Source organism: Staurois parvus, unplaced genomic scaffold (genome assembly GCF_062004578.1).
Source record: "Staurois parvus isolate SC_StPar_1 unplaced genomic scaffold, SC_StPar_1.0 ptg000652l, whole genome shotgun sequence".
NCBI lineage: Eukaryota > Metazoa > Chordata > Amphibia > Anura > Ranidae > Staurois > Staurois parvus.
This window is the reverse complement of record NW_028318448.1, coordinates 3,826,503-3,849,626: the sequence shown is the minus strand read 5'-3', so window position 1 is coordinate 3,849,626 and position 23,124 is coordinate 3,826,503. Positions and strand designations below refer to the sequence as shown.

The 23,124-nt window shown below is 40.8% G+C and overlaps 1 long non-coding RNA gene across 1 annotated transcript; it reads right to left on the bottom strand.

Annotated features, from left to right (window-relative positions):
* Positions 1 to 21,897: 21,897 nt before the first annotated feature.
* Positions 21,898 to 22,645, bottom strand: LOC149448879 (uncharacterized). Its single transcript, XR_016315482.1, has 2 exons — positions 22,306 to 22,645; positions 21,898 to 22,134 (listed from the first exon to the last, which is right to left on the bottom strand). It is a non-coding gene; the product is annotated as an uncharacterized LOC149448879 (long non-coding RNA).
* Between the last annotated feature and the right edge of the window lie 479 nt (positions 22,646 to 23,124).

Genomic DNA, 23,124 nt, shown 5'->3' with positions numbered 1-23,124 from the left:
TGTCTGGAGATACTGTATATACTGTATATATATATATATATATATATATATATATATATATATGTATATATATATTGGTGGCAGAAGTAAACATTGTATATCTGTCTCCTTGTTATCTTACATGCACTATACCTGATACTTAGGTCTGTTATACAGTATGTTGTATATATTTGCTGTATATTAATAGGTGAACCCGTTTACAGCAGTAGAGTTCATATGCTAGGTAACCCTGTATTTTCTGGTCTAGGATACTATACCTAGTTTAAGCTTAGGGCGCAATAACCATCATAGACTAGAGCAAGGTTAGGCATCAGATGGCTGCTTCTGGTAGTTAGAGATCTGGTTGCATGACAAATTAGAAACTGCTGGGGACTAAGATGCAAAGTAGGCTGACTCTGAATTCCAGTGCCACACTGCGGTTTTGGCTGGTGAGAATCTGCATTCCAGGCTGATTGGACAACAGTTGGAGAATCTATTCATTACTGATGATCTTCTGGTCCCCAACACAAAGCTGGACACCACATCATGATCATCCTCATTAGAGATGAGCGAATTATTCAAAAATTCGATTCGGCTGATTCGCCGAATTTGCGGAGTAAATTCGATTCGATGCGAATTTATTCGCTGCGAATTTAACTTTATAGCCTTTATATTAGTGCAGAACACTGTACCTTTAATTTAAATGCCCTTGGAGTCTGCTGGGGAAGAGAAATAATACTGTCAGTCAGTATGACATGCAGATGAGTGCCGTCGATCTTAGAATCACCGCACACTTCACTCATTTGGGCAGTCACGGGGCCAAAACCAGAGTGTGGAGCCACAGTGTGGCGGTGGAGGCAGCAGCAATGGGAGGCCATACAGCACCCTATGACAAAATGGAACCCACCAGCAGTGTGAGGAGACCTGAAAGTGGCACATGGCAGAGTGTGGCGATGGAGACAGCAGCAATGGGAGGCCGTACAGGGACCCATGACACACTCTGGACCTGGCAGCAGCATGAGGAGGCGGTACAGGGGCCCATGGCAGAGTGGCGAAGCGTAAGCAGCTTAAATTGAAGGCCATACAGAGGCCTATGTTAAAAAGTCCCCCCAGCAGCAGTGTGGGGAGACGACTATCAAGAGTCCAATGGCAGAATGGCGGAGCAGAAGCAGCTTCAATTGAAGGCCATACACAGGCTTAGGTTAAAAAGTCCCCCCAGCAGCAGCGTGGGGAGACGACTATCAAGAGTCCAATGGCAGAGTGGCGGAGCAGAAGCAGCTTCAATTGAAGAAGAAGAGGATGAGGATGAAGAAGAAGAAGAAGAGGATGAAGAAGAAGAAGAGGATGAAGAAGAAGAAGAAGAAGAAGAGGATGAGGATGAAGAAGAAGAGGATGAGGATGAAGAAGAAGAGGATGAGGATGAAGAAGAGGATGAAGAAGAAGAAGATGAAGAAGAAGATGAAGAAGAGGATGATGAAGAAGAGGATGATGAAGAAGAGGAGGAAGAGGATGAGGAGGAAGAAGAGGATGAGGAGGAAGAAGAGGATGAGGAGGAAGAAGAGGATGAGGAGGAAGAAGAGGATGAGGATGAAGAAGATGAGGATGAGGATGAAGAAGAGGATGAGGATGAAGAAGAAGAAGAGGATGGTGAAGAAGAAGAAGAGGAGGAGGATGAAGAAGAAGAAGAGGATGAAGAAGAAGAAGAAGAAGAGGATGAAGAAGAAGAAGATGAGGATGAAGAAGAGGATGAGGATGAAGAAGAAGAAGAGGAGGAGGAGGATGAAGAAGAAGAGGAGGAGGAGAGGAAGAGGAAGAAGAAGAATCGGCCGATTTTCATCCCTTCTACAGCCGGCAAAAAGTGTCCCTGCAGAGAGCTCCGCTATTTCTGACAGTTCTCTGACAATTCCTTCACATTTACAGCGGTTGAAACATTGTATCTATTTGTTTCCGAATAAAAACATCTGTATCCTAAATGGAAACAAATAGATACAATGTTTCAACCGCTGTAAATGTGAAGGAACTGTCAGAGAACTGTCAGAAATAGCGGAGCTCTCTGCAGGGACACTTTTTGCCGGCTGTAGAAGGGATGAAAATCGGCCGATCGGGGAAAATTCGATTCGTGCATCCGAAGTTTGCTAATTTTCGGATTCGGCGCGAATCAAATTTTTCCTAATATTCGAAACGAATTCCACTTCGCCAAGTTCGATTCGCTCATCTCTAATCCTCATGTTCCCTGCAACTGAATTTTGCTGCAACATTCATCTTGAGGTATCCTTTAATATTAGCTTATATATACCTGGGTATATGTGCACAAGTCCACCAGGACTTTTGTTGGGCCCTTTGCTGATTATACCTGTTTGTACATTGGATGTATGTACTATTAATATTTTTTTCTTATAAAAGGCGTGTATTATTTCCATTCTGGTATACATGTTTACTTATGAGTAAAGTTATATGCTGGTTGCAGTAGTTCCTCTGCCCCCAATTACTTTGTTGAGATTCAGGCCATATCCTGAGTGGAGGCATTGTCAACTTTATTATAAAATCCACTCTTCCACTTAGCAGAGGTTCTGGTTCTCTTAATTACCTACAGGCTTAGTGCAATGTCCTATTTAGGGAAGGCCATTTCCCATACCCCCCACCCCCTCCCTAATAAAGAGGGCTACATCAGCAAAGCCTTTGCTTCCCTTTAATTTGAGAGTTCTGGCTTTGACTCAAGATGGGGCGTATAGGAACACTGCAAAGAGATCACTGCTTCCCTACAGAGAACAAGGGTCCCACTCTGCAGCATACTGGCAGGTAATTAGTTTTGTTTACTATAATCAGGTATATATGTAGGTACATTTAAACTGAAAGTTCAGCTTGTCTTTAAGACTTTGTAAACCCACTTAAAAACATTGGTTGTAATTAGTCTTACATCATGCATAAATACTGTATCTTAAAGTTGCTCCAAAGCCTAAACATTTTTACCTTCAATGCATTTCTTGTATTAAGGTAAAAAATGTTTAGGTAAAGGTATTACCCCTCAACCCACCCCTTATACTTACCTGAGTCTTCACTCGATCCAGTGCTGTTCCTGTCTGTAGTGGCTCTCTCATTTCCTAGTTTCACAGGCTTTGCTGAAGCAGTGGGAGCTATTGGCTCCTGCTGCTGTCAGTCAAATTCTGTGACAAGGGAGCATTAGCAGGGGCAGGGCTGAGCTATGCTAGACATTAAGTGCACAGGTGTGCCAAGATAGGAAGTGGCTTCTTAGGGCTCGTTCACACTAGGCTGTTTTGCCAACGCTTGCCAAACGCCCCTATAGCGTTTGGCAAGCGTTGGTCCGGTGTTTGCGGAGCGTTTCTAACGCTCGGCAAACGCTCCGCAAACGCCGCATGCACGGTTTAGCGGCGGTTGCTAGGCGTTTGCCGACCGTTAATAATGCCCCACAAACGCCTATAATGCATTTGAGTGGTGTTACCGCTCCGCAAACACCCTGCAACCGCGTCGCAACCGCACCGCAAACGCCGGTCGGGCGTTTGCGGAGCGGCACCATAGACGAGAATAGGAGGCTTCAAAGCCTCCTGACTCGACCAGAGGCGTCCGTTTTGCCGCAACGCGACGCGACGCAAACGCTCCTGTTAGAACAGCACCATGTGCTGTAATGTGCAGAATTGGCAGAGGCGTTTGGGAAGCGGTAAAAACGCTTCCCAAACGCCTCTCTGCCGCCTGCACACAAGGCTAGTGTGAACGTAGCCTTATGGTGGCACACTGTGAAGAGGAGGAACCAGGAATGCTGGTGGGGGACCCTAAAAGGGGAGATTAATGGCCTCTCTGTGCAGTTCCATTGCACAGAGCAGGTAAGTATAAACCTGCTTGCTATTAAAAAAATTAGTTTACAATCACTTTAAAATGACTCAGTGACAAGGCATTACAACTTTTAAATGAAACATCTGGCAAACCTTATACATTATAAAGTTTTATGTACATCATAACCTGATTCTGCTTTGTAGATGCTAAGTCATGCCAGTGCATTTGTTGAAAATCAGTGCCAATTCTGAGTGCCTGCTTTTACTATTACATTTAGCCACAGGACTGTAATCCGTTTGAGTAGTTCTCTCTTAATCTAGGTAAGGGGTCTTCAAACCTTCTAAACAAAGGGCCAGTTTAATGTCTTTCAGACTTTAGGGGGGCTGTACTGTGGCCATTGGGAGTAGAAAAGTCCCGTTGTCAGTGGGAGTAAACAATTTACCATCTTTGGTGTTTGTGAGAGGAGTTGTGCCCCATTTTTCGTGTCCTTAGGAGGAATTGTGCCCCGTTATTGGTGTCATTGGGTCCCATGGTTAGTGTCAATGGAAGGAACTGTGCCTCAGTTGTTTGTGTCATTGGGAAAAACTGTACCCCTTCATTGGTGTCAGTGGGGGAACTTGCGCCCCATCATTGATGTATTTGGAAGGAATTGTGCTCCATTGCTGGTGTCAGTACATGAAATATTGCTCCAAGGGACAGATAAAAGCAAGAGAAGTGCCACATCTGGCCCCCAGGCCACAGTTTGGGGACCACTGATCTAGGTCATACCAGGTATATTACCATCATCTGGCTTGGTAAGGGGTCCTATTTTGAAACACCTTATTGGATGTACACACTCTTCTAGTTGCTACTAGTAAGGCAAAGAAGAGAATAGACTCGGCACATTCAAATAATACATTCAGGCTACCTTAATGAGCTCTATGCTATATTCTTCATCCTTATGTCCAGCAGGCTCAATTTCTTGAAGTTTCTTGTACTATGGGAAAATGTTCCAAAAGCTAACATCCTGTTGAAAACAAGCCATGAGGTACATGTTATGAAGAATCTTGAAGAGATTAGACTATCTTTAAAGACTTATAGTTTAAAGCCTAAAAGCTTAAATATGAATATAATTAGCAAACAAAGGTCTGCACACCACTGTTACCTACACTATTTAGTAATCTGCAATAAATGACTTTGTAGGGTGCTTAAGCCCCTAATCTGCTTGTGCTATAAATTTGGATATACAGCACACCACATAACAAGAATGTTTTAGCAATGATTTTGCATTAAGCATTATGTACAATTATACAATAGGTACAACTATCCAAGTGTGTCACATCACATCAGGCATAATACAACATAAGTATTAACTCCACTGTTCCGGTCTATAATTCCGGTCTATATCCAAAAAGAATACATGCATATATATAGATAACGTGAGCAACACAGTCATAAAGCAGCTTACACTCAGAAACACATGCAGGAACTCAGTACCCAGAACAGAATAATGAGAAGGATAGCAGTGCCAGAATCTGGCGATAAGAGAGAAAAGGAAGAAGAACCCAATGTTTTAGAGGTGTGAGAACCCCTTTTCTCAAGAACTTTCTGGCCTATGACTGGAAAACTTTCCAAACCTATGGGGACAGAAATGAATTTGGAGCAAGCCACATGTAAAAAAAGGGTGTTGCCCACTAGGGGAGTGCAATCATGTTAAGGAAGGGATTCTGTAATGAATACACCAGAGGGCTGCGAGTGAGCTTGGAGTAATCTCCTGTTCAAGAAGAATCCAGTATTTATGTGAGTGATTTTGGCCCTTGTCTAGTATTCTTCTTGCTTGTTAGACTTTGTAGTAGAGTATAGGATCAGGAAATATCAGTCTTCCCCTGTAGCTTAGGAAGGGTAAAATGGACCAATCCAGTCTGTGTTGTTTTTTTACCCCAGGGAAAGTGGAAAAGTGTATATATTGAGTTCAGGAAGGATTTGTAAATGTAAGAGGATGGTTTAAAAGGGGTACAGGAGCCTGGGAAAGGTATTCATTTTCAGTATACTCTTTCTCCGAACTATGAGAAAATTATTTTGTCCCATTTTGGAGGTCTTTATGGATAAAGTGTGGTAAAGTTGGCTTTGAAAGTATCCTCCAGGGCTAGGGTAATTTTTATGCCTTGGTATTGTAGGTAGGAAGAATTCCCATTTAAGGGAAAATTTGATTCTGTAAGTTTTGAGTTTTGTTTGTGGTACTGAGATGTTTAAAAACCTGAGATTTTTGTACATTTATTTTGAAGTAAGATAGTGAGCTATATTTCTTAAATTCATCCAACAGGTTTGGTAGAGAAACTTCGGGTTTTAAAATAAGGAAAAGGAGAATGTCCATTTACGCTGCGGTTTTGTGGTGAGAATAATTGGACGAATACCTTCCTATGTCTATGTTTGCCCTGGTATTCAATTGAATAAAAGATGCAATTAAAAAAAGGATTCTAGGCATTTATTGACAATAAATGAAGCAGAATGTGATTACTCTGGGTAGAATGGATGACATTTAAAAATGTTGATGTAATATCTTTGGCTATACTACAGTAAATGTGGAATAAAGCATTTATTAAGGGCCTTAGTAAAAATGTTTGCATCCACATTGCAGAGGGACATTAAATAGTGTATTTGGATGGGTCCTTGCCTTCTTTTGGAAAACCTGTAACATTAGGTCTTAGGGAATCCATAAGCATATGGTGTCCTATGCCAAGAGAGCTGAGTGCTAAAATAAGTTCTGTATCAACTGGGATTGGAAGGTCTTATATAAACTTTGTGATAACCTATCTAGACCCAGCACTTTATTTGGGGATATGGATGCTACAACAGATTGAACTTCCTGTATGATCAGAGGGGCCTGCAGAGCCCAACAACAAGGCTCACATACAATGAAACATCTTGAAAACACTACACCACCATGTTAATGTTCCCAATTTACCTGTCTAATAGTCAAATTGATGGTAACAAAATCTTTTACAAATACATTATCTACAGTAGTGATGAGTGGAACACCCCTTTGTTCACTTCGCGGTTGAACATTCAAACCTAACGAAAGTTCAATCGTAAACTTTGAACTCAATGCAAGTCTTTGAGACTTGGTAGGAATTTAAGGGGAACCCCATGCTTTTGGGAGGTGGGGTTCCCCTTAAAAGTCCCACTAGGCGTAAAGGACTTGGTATGGCTTTTAGAGGGAACCCCACTCACTTTTTGAATTTTTTTTTTTACTGTGGGTTCCCTCCTAACTTTCCTACCATACCTAAAGGGCCTGGTATGGATTAGGAGGGGACCCCATGCTGTTTTTTATCTTTAATGTATTTTTAAAATTTTTTTTGTAATTTTTTTTGTAATTATTATTTACTTATGTAATTTTTTTTTTTTTTTGGTGGGGGGGGAGAGTTTTCTCCCCTCTGTCTTATATAGTGTGGAGTGGGGACTGTGCACTGGGATAGTGCAGTGTATTGTGGGGTATTTGGCGGGCAAACAGTTGTTGGTGCCCTTACACCATAACCCTTCAGAGTTATTCTTTACGAGTGCAGGATTGAACCCTGCTCTAAAAATTTAAATTAAATGCATCTGTCACACAGGTGCAGAAAAATTGTGCCTTGGGTGTTGGTGGTGCCTGAACACCGTAACCCCTCACAGTTACTTTTGGTGAGTGCAGGAATGAGCCCTGCTGTTAAAAATTGTTAAAGATAAAAAAATTGTAACAATTGAAATTATATGCACCTGTCAAACAGGTGCAGAAAAATTGGGCCTTGGGCATTGGTGCCTGAACACTGTATCCCCTCACAGTTAATCTTGCTGGGTGCAGGAATGGACTCTACTGTTGTCTAATTGTTAAAAATTAGAAAAAAATTGTAAAACAAATTTGATTACATGCACCTGTCAAATAGGTGCAGAAAGATTGAGCCTTGGGTGTTTGTGGTTCCTGAACCAAAAAAATGTTTGGAAGCTAGCACAATCAGGATTCAGGAATAGGATAGGCAGCATAAGTAGTCTTCAAGGGATCCCTACCAAATTTAATCAGTTACATAAGCATCAGGGGCTTGATAGCTGCTGTTGATCCAGGAGTCTTTTATCCATCACAAAACCTCCGGCAGCACTGAATGTATGTTCGGAAAGCACGCTGGATGCAGGACAGGCCAGTAGCTTGATTGCATGTTGAGCAAGTTCTAGCCAGTGATCCATCGTCAAAACCGAGAAACCCAGTGGATCCTCAGTTGGAATGATCTCCAAGTTTGCTTTTGGCCCTAGATAATTCTGCACCATATGATGCAAATGCTTCTGATGGGTGTTTAAACCACCCTGGGCACTGAAGACTAAAGAATTGTTTAAAGGCATGGGTCAGCTGTCTGCCTTATCCACCGCTCTTCCTTTTGACCGAACAAAGCCTCAGAAACAGGTTTTCCAGGAAATGGTAACCTCCCAGTGTCTGGAAAGGTGTTACACAAAGTTTTCTTCAAGGCGTCCTAAAGAGGTTTCATCCTCCACTTCCTCTGCGAAGGCAGGATGAGCTCTGAAACTTTACCCTTGTAACGTGGATCAAGAAGGGTTGCCAACCAGTAATGATCCCTCTCCTTTATACCACGAATCCTCTGGTCCTTTTGCAGGCTTTGAAAAATCAGGGAGCCCTTGCAGCGTATGTTTGAGGAGGCATTAGATTCTGAAACTTCTGGGTCTCTGAGGATGACACTGTCAAGAACTACCTCCTCCCAGCCACATACTACTCCTGGCTGGGTTTCTGGGGACTGAAAACCATTCCTTGAAGACTGCCATATGTTAACCTCTATTTCCATGCCATCCTCCTCCTCCTATTTCTCCTGTCTGTTCTGCAGCCCCGCAGGAATAGTATCTGCATATTGGGGGCCTTGAGAGGAAAGGAAGACCTCCTCTTCCTACCTGTTCTGCCTCAAGTGACCTGTCCATGATTCCACTCAGCTTGTGCTCCAGCAGGAAGACTAGAGGGATAATGTCACTGATCCATGCATTGTCACTGCTCACCATCCTTGTAACCTCCTCAAATGGTGATAGGGCAGTGCATGCATCCTTTATCAGCAGCCACTGGCATGGTGAGAAGAAGCCAAGCTCCCCTGAGCCTGTCCTTGTGCCCATACTCACAGAGATACTCATTGATGGCTCTCTGCTGTGTGTGCAGCTGCTGCAGCATTGCCAATGTTGAGTTCCACCATGTGGGCATGTCACAAATGAGGCGGCTGGTGGGCAGGATGAATTCCCATTGTCAGCCAGACATGTATGACAGCTGGAAATGGTTACTGATTTTTCTGGCCTGACTCAGAAGATCTTGTAAGCCTGGGCACCTGTTCAAAAAACACTATACCATCAAATTCAGGGCATGTGCCAAGCATGGCACATGTGTCAAGTGTCCCTGTCAGAGGGAGAAGATAAGGTTGGTGCCATTGTCGCATACAGCTATTCTTAGATTGTAAGCTCCAAGGAGCAGGGCCCTCCTTACTATCTTGTATTGAACTGTATTGTTGCTGTATTGTCTCTATTTTGTAAAGTGCTGAGCAAACTGTTGGCGCTATATAAATCCTGTATAATAATAGTAATTCCTGGCTCGAGCTGCCATGGCGTCAAACACCTCTGAGCCTCTGAGCCTGCCATGGCGTCAAAAACCTCTGAGCAGCCTTCCCATGCAGAGCAGACAGAATCTCTGCCCCTGTGTGGCTCCTGTCCCCTAGACAGACCAGCTGAAGCACCGCATTGGCATCTCTTAGCCTGACTGCTTGCATAACCCCTTGAATGCTAAGGGAGCACTGCTGGTTCTGAAGACAATTCAGCAGAAGAGGCCACAGAGGAAGAGGAGGAGGTGGAGCAGGCATATGTGGTAGAATCACCACCAACTTTTTGGAGGTGTGGTGGCGGAACAAGCACTAGCATTGAACCCTGTCCTGCAGCCTTCCCAGCTGCCAGCAGAGTTAGTCAGTGCGCTGTGAAGGAAATGTAATGTCCCTGACCATGCCTGCTGGACCACATGTCAGCAGTAATGTGGACCTTGCTGCTGACTGCCCTATCCAACGAGGCCAAAACATTGCCTTGCACATGATAGTACAAAGCTGGAATTGCCTTAATTGAAAATACATTTATTTTCAGAACCTGCCACTGTGGTACAGCACATTCCTCAGATTCATGGAAGGGACAGCAGTTGTAATGCTAGCAATTTGGCCAAGCTAACATGTGGATGGATGGGACAGTATTTTTATTTTACAGTTCAGCATCTGGGGTAGTGAAATTTGCCTGGTGAAAGCAACAGGTGGTGTAGTGCTAGCAGCTTGGGTGCAAGGACCTGTGGCACCCATTGCTATACAATCCCTCTCAGTGGAGGCTGTTGAGAAGACTTGAGGTATAGTAGGGGTAGAGATCCCAGATGAGAAGTCTGCACTTTTTTATGATGTGGGTCTTTCAGTTGCTGTTGCCAATGGGGGCTGCATGGCAGGCCATTGTATGTCTTGTCAAGCATGTGGTACCCAAGTGGCTGGTGTTTTGGCCATGCTTGATCCACTTCAGACAGAGACAGCAAACAGCAACGCTCCAGTCTGCTGCACGTGTTGGAAAAAAAGCCCACACCAATGAAATTTTGGAAGTCTGTGGGGAGTCAGCAGTACCCTGCACCTGTGGAGCTTTGTCATGTGATGCAAAAGGGCGGCTGCCCTTACGCCTGCCCCTGGAGGACATCCTGCCTTGTTGGAGTTGTGCCTCCTCCTCACTTTCCTCCTTTGTTCTCTCAGGCACCCAAGTACAGTCAGTGACTTCATCCCCTCCCTCCTCGTCACTGAAGCCAACTTGGCAGTATGCTGCAGCTGGGGGAACATGACTGACAATTTCTTCTCCGTCATTGGCACCCCCTTTCTCTAGGCCCATGTCACTCCCTTCCTGAACTTGGGAACCAACATTGGAGCATTCAAATTGCTGCTCATCCTCCAGCAGCATGGAACTGACACTATGATTGAATAATTCAGACGATTCCTCCATGCATGATGGTGGGGCTAAGGAAGGAGTAGCTGTGGACAGGGAGCTTCTGGAATAGGCAATTTTGGCAGCTGCAGTGGAAGGTGAACTGGTATGAGCCTGGGTGACAGAGGATGAGGATGGCTTAATTATCCACTCCCAGGGGCGGACTGACCATTCGAGGACTCGGCACTGCCTAGGGCCCGGGGTCAGTAGGGGGCCCCATGAAATGCCTCTGGTACCTTTTTTCATAGGCTTTTTTGGGTGTGCTTTGAGTGTGGGCAAGGACATGGGGGCCCCATGATCCCCTATTGCCTGGGGGCCCCATGAGTTGTCAGTCCACCCCTGTCCATTCCACCTCTTCTTCTGCATGTTGTGGCTCAACAACACGGCCAGCACCGAAAAAAAAGTCAAGCGTGCCCTTCCTGCAGACCACCACAACTTTTCACTGTGGACACAAGAGGCTGTGCTCTGTTATCTGCCTGTGAGCATCTGTCTCTCCTTGTTGGCCTTTTGGGCATGATGGGGGATTTTTTTTCAGGAATTTTTATAACATTTTATTGTGTGGGATGGGAATTGGTGCTTGGGTGCAATACTTTTTGTGCTTGCAATTATGGAGATTTTTTTTACTGCTGCTGCTGCAAAAAATAAAATAAAAATAAAATAAATGTAAAAAAAATTAGGAAAGTAAAAAAAAATAATTTAGAAAGCCAAAAAAAAAATGGATCCACTGCTGACACAAAAGGAGGAACACCTGCAACACAGAAGTGGGAACAGCAATTATGCCCTAAATATTTTTAGTGCTGCTGCAAAAAAAAAGTAACAAAGAAAAAAAATGGGAACAGCGGTGACACAGAAGTGCTTTAAAAAACACTGGCACTTCACTGACAGCACTACGCTGCTTTTCACAACACTGCACTACACTGACTACACTACACTCTCTCTTAACCCAACACTAACTACACTAAACTCCTCCAACACACTGCACAAGGCTGCTGTGTAAGCAGCCTTATACACTGCCAAAAAAATTAAAAAAAACACTTTAATCAGAGCATAGCATCAAGTCAATTAAACTGGGATATTGATCTGGTCAGTTAAGTAGCAGAGGGGGTTGTTAATCAGTTTCAGCTGCTTTGGTGTTAATGAAACTAACAACAGGTGCACTAGATGGGCAGCAGTGAGACAACCCCCAAAACAAGAATGGTTTTACAAGCGGAGAACACTGACATTTTTTCCCTACTCAGCTTTTCTGACTGTTTTTCACTAGTTTTGCATTTGGCTAGGGTAAGTGTCACTACTGGTAGCATGAGGCGATACCTGGACCCTACAGAGGTTGCACAAGCAGTCCAACTCCTCCAGGATGAAACATTAATACATGTCATTCTAAGAAGGTTTGCTGTGTGTCCCAGCACAGTCTCAGGAGCATGGAGGAGATTCCAGGAGACAGGCAGTTACTCTAGAAGAGCTGGACAGGGCCGTAGAAGGGTTATCTGCTCCTTTGTGCAAGGAAAAACAGGGTGAGCACTGCCAGAGCCCTACAAAATGACATCCAGCAGGCCACTGGTGTGAATGTCTGTGACCAAGCAATCAAACAGATTTCATGAGGGTGGCTTGAGGGCCCAATGTCCTCTAGCGGGCCCTGTGCTCACTGCCCGGCACCATAGAGCTTGATTGGCATTTGCCATTGAACACCAGAATTGTCAGGTCTGCCACTGGCGCCCTGTGCTTTTCACAGATGAGAGCAGGTTCACCCTCAACACATGTGACAGACGTGAAAGGGTCTGGAGAAGCCATGGAGAATGTTATGCTGCCTGTAACATCGTTCTCAAAGGCCATTTTAGTGGTGGATCAGTGATGATCTGGGGAGGCATATGCATGGAGGGATGCACAGGCCTCTATAGGCTAGACAATGGCACCCTGACTGCCGTTAGGTATCGGATGAAACCTTTGGACTCATTGTCAGACCCTGCGCTGGTGCAGTGGTTCCTGGGTTACTCCTGGTGCATGACAATGCTTGGTCTCATGTGGCAAGAGTATGCAGGCAGTTCCTGGAGGATGAACGAATTGATACCATTGAATGGCCCCCACGCTTGCCTGACCTAAATCCAATAGAACACCTCTGGGATATCATGTTTCAGTCCATCCGACGCCACCAGGTTGCACCTCATACTGTCCAGGAGCTCAGTGATGCCTTGGTCCAGATCTGGGAAGAAAATACCCCAAGACACCATCCGTTGTCTCATTAGGAGCATGCCCTGATGTTGTCAGGTATGCATACAAGGACATGGGGGTCATACAAACTACTGAGTACCATTCTGAGTTGCTGCAATGAACTTTCAGCAAAATGGACTAGCCTGCTGCATAATTTTTTCACTTTGATGTTTGGGGTGTCTTTGAATTCAGTCCTCTGTAGGGTGATAATTTAAATTTCCATCAAACGATGGGGCATCCTTACGTTCCTAACACATTACCCAGTCCATATCAGTATAGATATCCAGCATATTTTACCACATTGAGATCTGATCTGTTTTCAAAGTGTTCCTTTTTTAGTTTTTTTTGAGCAGTGTATAATGTGGGGCGTGGACTGTGAGTATGGACTGTGAGCCATGATTGGCCAAAGTCAACTGCTTTCACAGTGCATTGTGCTGTGATTGGCAAAAGCATTGCACCTGACCTGTGGTCAGGTGCATTGCTTTGGCCAATCATGGCTCTCAATGCAGAGCACAGTGCATTGTGGGACGCTTGGCAGGCAGTTTGTCGAACACATGAACACCCAATCCCCTTTTCCTACACAGTATTTGGGGAAGAAGTGGCTTCTTGCAAAGTAGTTTGCAGAACAATTTTGATTGGAAAGATTCCTGATCTCAGACTGAAGGGCACAAATAAATAATTTAGACAATGTCCCCATGAAGGGTAGAAATCTGCATACAGACAGAACAGTCATCTGGGTTCTAAAGAGTATCACAAAAAAAAGGGTCTAGCATCCTCAGAAAGTACAATCATATTGTTAGATATTCAAAACCTCCAGGTAGCAGGGGTACAGGGAAGGTGATATACAGTATATGAGAACTTTATAGATGTTACAACCTGTCAGAGTCTTCCAGCAGTCTCAAAAACACCAATTCTCTCCTGCAATATGTTTGTGGTCCCAAGCATAGCGATCACTAACATATTGCAGGAGAGAATAAGTGTTTCTGATAGGCTCTAATATCCACTGAAGTGTTTCTATATTTCTTACCCTGTCCCTGCATATGGTCTTTCTGGATATGCAGCTAATTACCTAGTGACATGCTGAAGTGCCCTTCGTGGTGTTTACTCCCATCGCACCATATAGGGATCTCATACACCTTCGGCATCCATCTTTGGGGTTGTTTATTTTTTCATGATCCCTGGCAGCACCTCCTCCCTTTTTATGCCTTGTAAACATTTTTACCCACATGATTGCATATGGATGGTTTTTATCAGGTTTAGTGTTTACCCACCATTAACTCTTGAATAAATTGGAAATAATTCAACAAGTTGGTTGCTCATTGTATTCTTCATTAGTGCTGCGATCATCTGTAGATAATGTATTTGCAAAATATTATGTTACCATCATTTAGAATAGTAGGCAGGCAACAAGGCGAACTTGAGCATGATGATGTAGTCATTTTTAAGATGATTTATGAGTAAACCTTGTTGTATTGAGCTAAATTTTGCACAATTCCATGTTTGTTAAAAAAGGTTAACCATTATTACTCATACTGTATTATTGTTTTCTTTTGTACCTCGAAAGTCTCTTAAAAGGATAAATTCACCTTTTAACAAAAAATAAATGCACATTTTTTTGCAGGTAAAAAAAAGTGCATTTATTATTTTCTGTCTGTGGATCCTCTAAAGCATTGCACCAGCGATCAGCAGATTGCTGGTGCCATGCAGGTCTCCCCCTGACCTGTCAGTATGTCTACTTGCTCGTACATCCAGTATGAGCAAGCAGATACGACTGACAGAAAGGCTCAATGAACTACCATGGCACTGTGGAGCACCATGGTAGCTCATTGAAAGCTACAAGCTAACAGCCGCAAAGGCTACCAGGACTTTCAGTTTTCCCATTCACAGAATTCTGTGAATGAGTGACACGACTGGGTGATCAGAGCCCTGCATGGCCACATCTTTTTTTTAATTTGACAGCTAACGAGAGGGGAGAATATCCCCCGCTAGCTGTCACAACAGGGATCAGGGGCTGGTCTGATTGTAATATGTTACATGTTACTCCCTGAATATGGGTGTAACATGTTACGAGAGGTGAACTTATCCTTTAATCATCTTTTTCGTTTACTGCTTATAAATTGGATGCTGGCATCTATATACACACTGCTTGAACAACCTTTTATAAAGCCTTTTTATAATTTGCAAAGCACCCTGTCCTTTTATTTTTTAGGACAAAGACCTCATTCTTGGGGGCAGGGGTATTAGAAGTTTGAAGCCCTCTTGTTTACAAATAGAAGCTGGCCAGGCTATATGACAGACTTCCAGCTGACGTTTTTTTTTACCACATCAGCCGAACTGCATACAGACTGGGTTTGGATAAAACTTGTGTTCAACCTGAATTCAAAGCTGATCTCTAGTCAGTAATAGGCTAATTTGTGACTCCTTTTTCCAACAATAAGTATCATTTACTGTGAATAGTTGGACCTTTCATTGACATGAGAGATCAAAACAGTTCCATTTGTGACTAATACTGCTGCATATTGATAGATGGCCCTATTTTCTGTTAATAATTTCAGGAGCCTACTTCAAAATTTGCTGAAAGCCTTTTCACAGCTAAAGATAATATAAAAGATATAAAGAGCCAAAGGACATTTATATTAGAAAACAATACAACCACAAAATTAAGATTATTTTTGAAGAACAACAGCAATCAACAAAATGTACTGTCAGCAAGCAATGCTCTATTAGAAAATAACAGTCCCTTGGAGGTGTCAACCAATGCTTCTGCTCGTTTACAAGCACCACTCAAGGTATTCTTTTGTATTTTATGTCTAAGTAGTTTTTTCAACAAAATGTTCTTTTTTTTTTAATTTAAATTACCTGTGCACATCTTTTACACATGTGTTACTTATTATCATTTGTTGGTAAGTTTTAGAAGTTCAGAAAACACTTGGGCAATTCAATTATATAAATATGATGACAAGTGACAATTTCAGGGCATCAACGTTGGGAGAAAAGCTCAGTTAGTTTATTGGATTTTATCCATTATCTCCCACCTATGGTAATGGCTATTGTAAAGGAACTGGGGTGGTGGAGTGCTGAACTTAAAACTTGGTAGTTCTGACTGTTATCAATAATTATTATTATAGTGAGGCAGATCATTATTGCCCTTTGGAGTATCAGTTGGGGTTTTTAGGGTAGTTCGCTTGTATGGAGAGAGAGGATGAGTCTACCAAGTAATCCAGTTGTGACTTTTCACAGTATAAGGTTTATCAGAAGTTGAAAGCCATTTTTTTGGGGGGGGGGAGGGGGAATCATGCACAAACCCTCCTTCCCCAAGGCTAAAATACAATGAAGTCTCTATATAGTCATATACAATTAAAGACCAAATACAGTAAAAAAAATCATGTCTTTGTCTTTAATGTATGTTATGATCTTTTTTCAACTTCTGAAAGATCATTTTTATTGTGAAAAAGAAATGGTAATGGTATATGTGTTCATCCAAATAAATAAATAAATAGTATATGCTGTACTTCTTTATGTGTATATGGCCAACTTCATAATGATATCCATTTCATCTGTAAATGTTTATTATTACCCCTACTAATTATACTTAAGCAGTTACATATTTTGTCTTGTGCCAGTTTTCACTTATGATTTTTTTTCAGCCAGTTATGTCTAGAAATCTACAAAACAGCTGATTTTTGGAATGTTGTAAGTCATGTACCCAGAGATATATTTTTATGTTTTGCACTTATGAAGCATTAAAAACTAAAAGATGTTTTGTTATTGAACCTTACTGAACTGCTAGCTGAAAGAATGACTGAATGTGGAGATGAGAAAAGAATTTTATGTTTCTGCTGTACTTTCTGCTTACACAGTAATGTTAACATACAGTATTAGGAATTTAAGAGGTTTTGTAAAAGTTTGCCTTGTTTGTTATGGAGAAGAGTAAAAATAAGGTGAATGCTAAAAATATCATTTTTATTAAGAAAAGAGATTAGATGCTGCAGGGAGAAGAGAGCTGGCAGGAGTTGTGGGTTGTGATTTCTCTTCCTCCAGGACCCCCTCTGGCCATTGAGATGACATGTGTGACCAAAGGGAGATTGAAACAATTGAATCAAATTGGTAGGCCGCCGCTTAAACATTTTGTGACTTATAGCTGGAGAAATGTCACATACAATCCTTCACAGTAACCTAACAGTGAGCTTTCATTTAGATCATTATAATGGCATTATAATGGCATAATACATTAGTATTCAGTGCATACCAGCACATTATGGTATGCTTACCTTTTAAACCGGAACTGTAGGCACTTCCATCTTCACCTGGTCTTCTTCCTGGGTTCACACTTTCTGGTCGTTTGAATGACCAGCCTGTGGTGATGTCACTTGCATGTATGATTGTGGCACAGTGCTCCCTGCATTGACAGAACACTCAGTGTGCCTTGAATGCAGAGTGCACTGCGCATGCACCAGCAACATCACCAGCTGCGGCAGCTGTGAATACCTTCCAAATGGCACTGGTTTAAGAGATATTCACTGTACTTACAGGTAAGCCCAATCATACGCTTACCTGTAGGTACACGTTCAAAAATTTACTTTACTACAGCTTTAATAACTGCAGCTGTACTTAACAGTTTTCTCCTAGTCCCTCTGCAAAGTCTTACAAATATGTCTGCAGTGGAGTTCATCCTGGTAGATGCTGCTTCTTGTGATAGGGTGGCAATGATATTGTACTGACCCCCCAGTCTCCACTGTAGGTATCACTGTTTGTGAGTAAGAGTGTGTGAAGCACAGATAATGGCAAATTTGGCTCACTTAAGATAGTATTGGGGGGTTTTTGTTTACTTTGAGGCCTGTGAATCAGCTAGCAAGTACAAATATCATACAGGAGCCGTTAGATGTATTTTAAGAGATACATCTATAACAAAGGAAATCTCAGATTCTCTTTCAGGATATTTTTTATATATTTTTGGAAAAATGAATGTATTTAGTTGATTAAAATGTATATAAAATGGCCATCGTTTGGAAGAAGTTTGCTTATGTTGCCTAGTTAGTGGATATTTAACTTGACTGAGAACTACTGGGACAACTATACATTCTACTAAATTCTTATAGGAAATCTGGCATAGATGTCTAATTGGTAACTTTAGCATTTAGCTACAAATGTAGCTACAGTTCATTTTGCTCCAACAGTGATATAAAATTAAATATTTGGATTCTAAATAAATTAAAGCATATACTTGCTTTTTCAAGAAAGTGATTAAATACTTTGTGAATATAGACTCCTTATGGCCACCTTATTAGTTATGTATATCTGGTACTTTTGTTGCAGAAGAGTTCCAAAAATGTTTCTGACAGCATAAAAGAACAAATGGGTAATTCATGAAATCAAGTCCAACCTTTCTATTTAAACCCAGTTTACTAAATTGAAGATGACTTGTTTGTGACTGTGTATGGGAAGAGCTAACTAATTATGCTTGCAAAAGTGAAGAAAATGATAACTAGCAATAAGATGACTTGATACATGAAAGTATATGACAAAATGAACATGCCATTGCAAACATCAAAGACCCAAATCTAAAACAAATCATTCTGGAAAAACACTATCCATGTGGTCCTCAGGAGTCTGCATCAACTTGATGGTGCTCAATAATATTAAAGCACTCGTAAAGGCATACAAACGATTACCAACAAATATCAGATAGGCATTCAAACATTACTTGACTGGTAATGAATTGTTGACATGACAACATAAATGCGTGGATTCATGTTGCATACTGTATGTCACATATATGAAATATATTTATCAAGCCAATTAAGATTTTCTAGCCCTCAGGTTGTGGTAAGTCCACTGTAGCTTCATTTTATGGTCTTTTACTGTTTTAGTCCATTCTCTACAAATTCCATATGTAATGAATTAGAGACATCTTTTTAATACAATGGTTACATGCATTTTATTAATCAGCAAGTGTTGACATTTCATTTATACCATTCTCATCTGCCCTTTCTCATTAACAAAGTGTTTTCACTGAAATACCTGCCACTCACTGCTCTTCTTTTAGTTATTTATCTTTATGCAGTGTTTTCTTTATGCTAGATACTATAGTAATTCCTCATACCTGGAGCTTAGCAGTCATTGGAAAGCATCTGATCACACCGATCTTGGTGTGATCAGATGCTTTTGAGGGCAGAAGAGGCACAAAGAGTACCTGTCACTGCCTATTGCTATCACAGGGATATTTATATTCCCCATGATATCAATAAAAGTACCTCCCTCCATAAAGAGTAGCAGTCACTGGAGTTGAAAGCTTGACAGTCTATTTCAACCCCAATGACTGCTAAGTTACAATTACTTGATTTGATGTTTACAATAATTGGTCAAATTTGCACAGGTCACATATCTTTTCTTTTGTAATATCTGGAATTCTGCTTGTACACACACACACACACGTCTACAAAATTGAATTTATTAGAAACATGTTAAAATAACATATATGAAAATAAAAACAATATTGACTTAATGACTTCAATTAGTTATACCAGGATGATGCCTACGTCTGCAGGCATCATCCCAGTATTGTCTTTTAGAGGCGAAGATCAGTTTTCTTGTAAAAGCAATCATAGTGGCTAATTTTACAAGCAATGAAAAGGGATGTCCATCTCCCCCCGCACCTCTTTCCATGGCTCTCTCAGGCTCTCCTATCCCACTGGGAGACCTGAGTGACCAGTCAGTGCTGCTGTCGTGCTGCTGTCGGCTGACCATAGAGGTCATAGACTGGAATGGCTCTTGACATCTCTATGGTATAGGAAACCAGAAGTGATGAGCATTCATCACTTCCAGTTTTGCTGGATGTAAACAGTGCTATTTTTAAATTGGGAAAGCTGATCTTGGTGTGATCAGATGCTTTTAAGGGCAGAAGAGGCACAAAGAGTACCTGTCACTGCTTATTGCTATCACATGGATATTTATATTCCCTGTGATAACAATAAAAGTACACCTCTCCATAAAGAGTAGCAGTCATTGGAGTTGAAATAGAGTGTTCACTTTGCAAGTGAAGTTGCACTTTGCCACCTTTCTCATCCTAACCTGTGCAAGAAAAGAAAACGCTCCTTTAAATTTTGCCGTATTCACTAAGCTATGGGTACAATTCCACTGCAAAGTGAACAGTCTATTTCGACCCCAATGACTGCTAAGCTCCAGGTATGTGCAATTACTTGATTTGATGTTTACAATAATTGGTCAAATTTGCACAGGTCACCTATCTTTTCTTTTTTAATATCTGACCAATGAACAATCAAATCTTTTAACCACGTCTGCACATTTTATGTATTGAGTTGTGGTCACATAATGTTTTGTTTGGCTATTTGCATTAACAATATGGCATACATATTAAAGTGGGTAGGAAGTGAAATCTTTTGAAAATAAGTGATTACTACTATAATGCATACAGTATATTATTCATCTGCGTCTCAAATGTGATATCAACCCATGTGTTACTTTGATTTAGCAATTTAACTTTTCAATTCCATTAGCTAATTCTAAGCTTTGCAGTGTTATCATTTTTTTTAAAAAGTATAACTTGGAAACCAGAAATTTAGCCTTCAGCTAAATTGGCATAATAGGACAATTACTTTCCAGGGGGCAACACAGCGAAGTGTCAGATAGATGCTGACATTTTGCAAATTTCAGGCTGTATATCAGGTATGAAGCAATTAAAGTCTAGTCTGTTTTAATTTGATTAAAATTACTGATCTGAAACTAGTATGCTACCTGGGAGCCAGAAATGGCAGCTTGTGTTTGAATTCTGTTTTCTTTCATAAATAATCCCTTCAATGTTTTATTTACCTTTATCAAAAAGCCTGTTAGATGTACACTGAAAATTATTCTTGGATATTTAAAAGCTGTTCCTAAACTTCAAAGCAATAAGATAATTTATTTTGCCTGCATATTGTTTTTTTTCAATATACACCTAATTTAAATGTGGCCTTTTTAAGCACATTCCACAGACTACATCAATGTACTCCCACCAGGAATATACAGTACTTCATTTAATTAGTTCAAATAAGCTATGCTATGGATATTTTAATGTTATGGTAAAAGTATGTGCTTTTGAGTTAGAAACCACCGAAAGACATGTTTCTTGTTCCTTTTCAATGTATTATCTTCTCATCTGTTTGATTTGTTGACCCTGGTCATTAATACTTACCTATTAATGTCAAGGACATATGACTTTAAAGTATAAATGGCACATTTACTACAATCTGCTTGAAACACCAGCACTATAAAAAGCACTAGTCTTTAACAGCATAATGCAAAATTAGGCATAAAACAGTGAGGCAAGCAGAAATTAAAAATGGGCAAGTAAATAAATTCATATTTATACAAAGTTTCCAATGCAATTACTGAAAAGTCACAGGGTGACCAATTTTCATAATTCTCATTGCATATTATGATAATTAAAAGGTTTTGCATATTTAATTTTTAATTAGTACACTGTGCAAAGAAGTGCAGATTGATGAATAATAAAAGGATGCAAGCAAAAGTTCTGGAATAAAAATTATTGTTGTGTTACCTGAAGAATTAATAAAGAAATACTGGAAATCAGTGTAACACTTGCTAAGACAGAAAAAGGTTGAATACAAAATGGATAGAATGCCTGGCTCAATTACATTTTTAATTATAAAGCTCAAACTGTCTACCCAGGCAACCAAATAATATTTGCAAAGCAACAGAGTAAATCTGGAATAAAAAAGAAGTTAAGTAACCAAATTCCTCAAAGAGAATATTTTTTTGTATTGCATAAGTAAACTAATGCAAACACCAATTTAAGAGCAAGCATTATTTTTTAGAAGATCATATATGGGTTTAGCTATTGCGATAATTCTTTTTTAAATATTAATAGTTACTGATCAGTATATATGGGATAAACATAAAATATGTTTAAATATAACTGGTATCTTTTAAATGCAAATGAACATTTTTAATCTTTAAACATTATGTGCAAATAAAATTATCAGATCATATACTGTACACTGATATAGCATAGGTAAAGATATCATGGGGATCTAGTGTGGGAAATTTGGCAGTGCTAAAAAGACAGTTTAAACAGTAAGGAAAAAGGACTTTAAGGTCTTCCTTCATCTGACTTGCCAGCACTGGATCGGATGCCACGGGACATCTTCATCATCATTGGACCTTGGAAATGTAAAAATAAGCTAAAATTAATAAATACACAAATAATAAAGAATTTTTTGTTTTTGTTTCTTTTTTTTCAATTACATTTTTTTTTACCTGCATGCACAGTTAAAGTGGTTGTAAACCTAAAAAACACAAATCAATCTAATCCTACAGTTGAAAAGATTTTACCTTTACTAAGCATTTGAGCTTAGTTTGGTATCTTGAAGCAATCCCCTTCTCCAGAAATCCTCCCTGCTCTTCTGAACAGAATAAATCCGACACAAGCATAAAAATGGTGTCACAGCCTTCTCCTGTGAGTGACAGGCTGTGCTGAAGACGAGACCAGCATGAGCCTCCATGTAATACACTGCAAAGATGTGGGGGGAGCAGATGTCCTCTCACTGCTGGTCTCTGCCTTCACAAGATCAAGAACACAGCACCAGTGATTTATGACATAGATCGGCATCACTTCAGTAATCCTGTAGTTATCTAGGCAAGTCTGCTGACAGCTGATTATTGTCCTGCTCTATTCACAGCACCTAGCTTGTGAATTGCCGTTAACAGAGTTTTAAATGAGAATGTTTCCTGGTCCACAATGCCACTTTAGGCTGCAAAATTCCTAGGATTTTTAACATTAACCTCTTCCTACCAGCTTAGTCCTGCTTAGCACAGATCCTGTGCTGTAAGCAGAGCTAACATAGTCACTGGCATCTGTGTACATAGTCTGGCTGAAAAAAGACAAAAGTCCATCCAGTTTAACAAAAAAAAAGTTATAATCCTATACCCGCCATTGATCCAGAGGAAGGCAAAAAAACCCCTAGCAAAGCATGATGCAATTTGCTCCTGCAGGGTAATAAATTCCTTCCTGATCCCCTGCGAGGCAATCGGATATTCCCTGGATCAACTTTATCTATAAATGTTAGTATCCATTTATATTCTGTGTATCTTTGAAAGAATCCAGGCCTTTTTTTAAAAGAAATCCACTGAGCTGGCCAGAATCAACTCTTA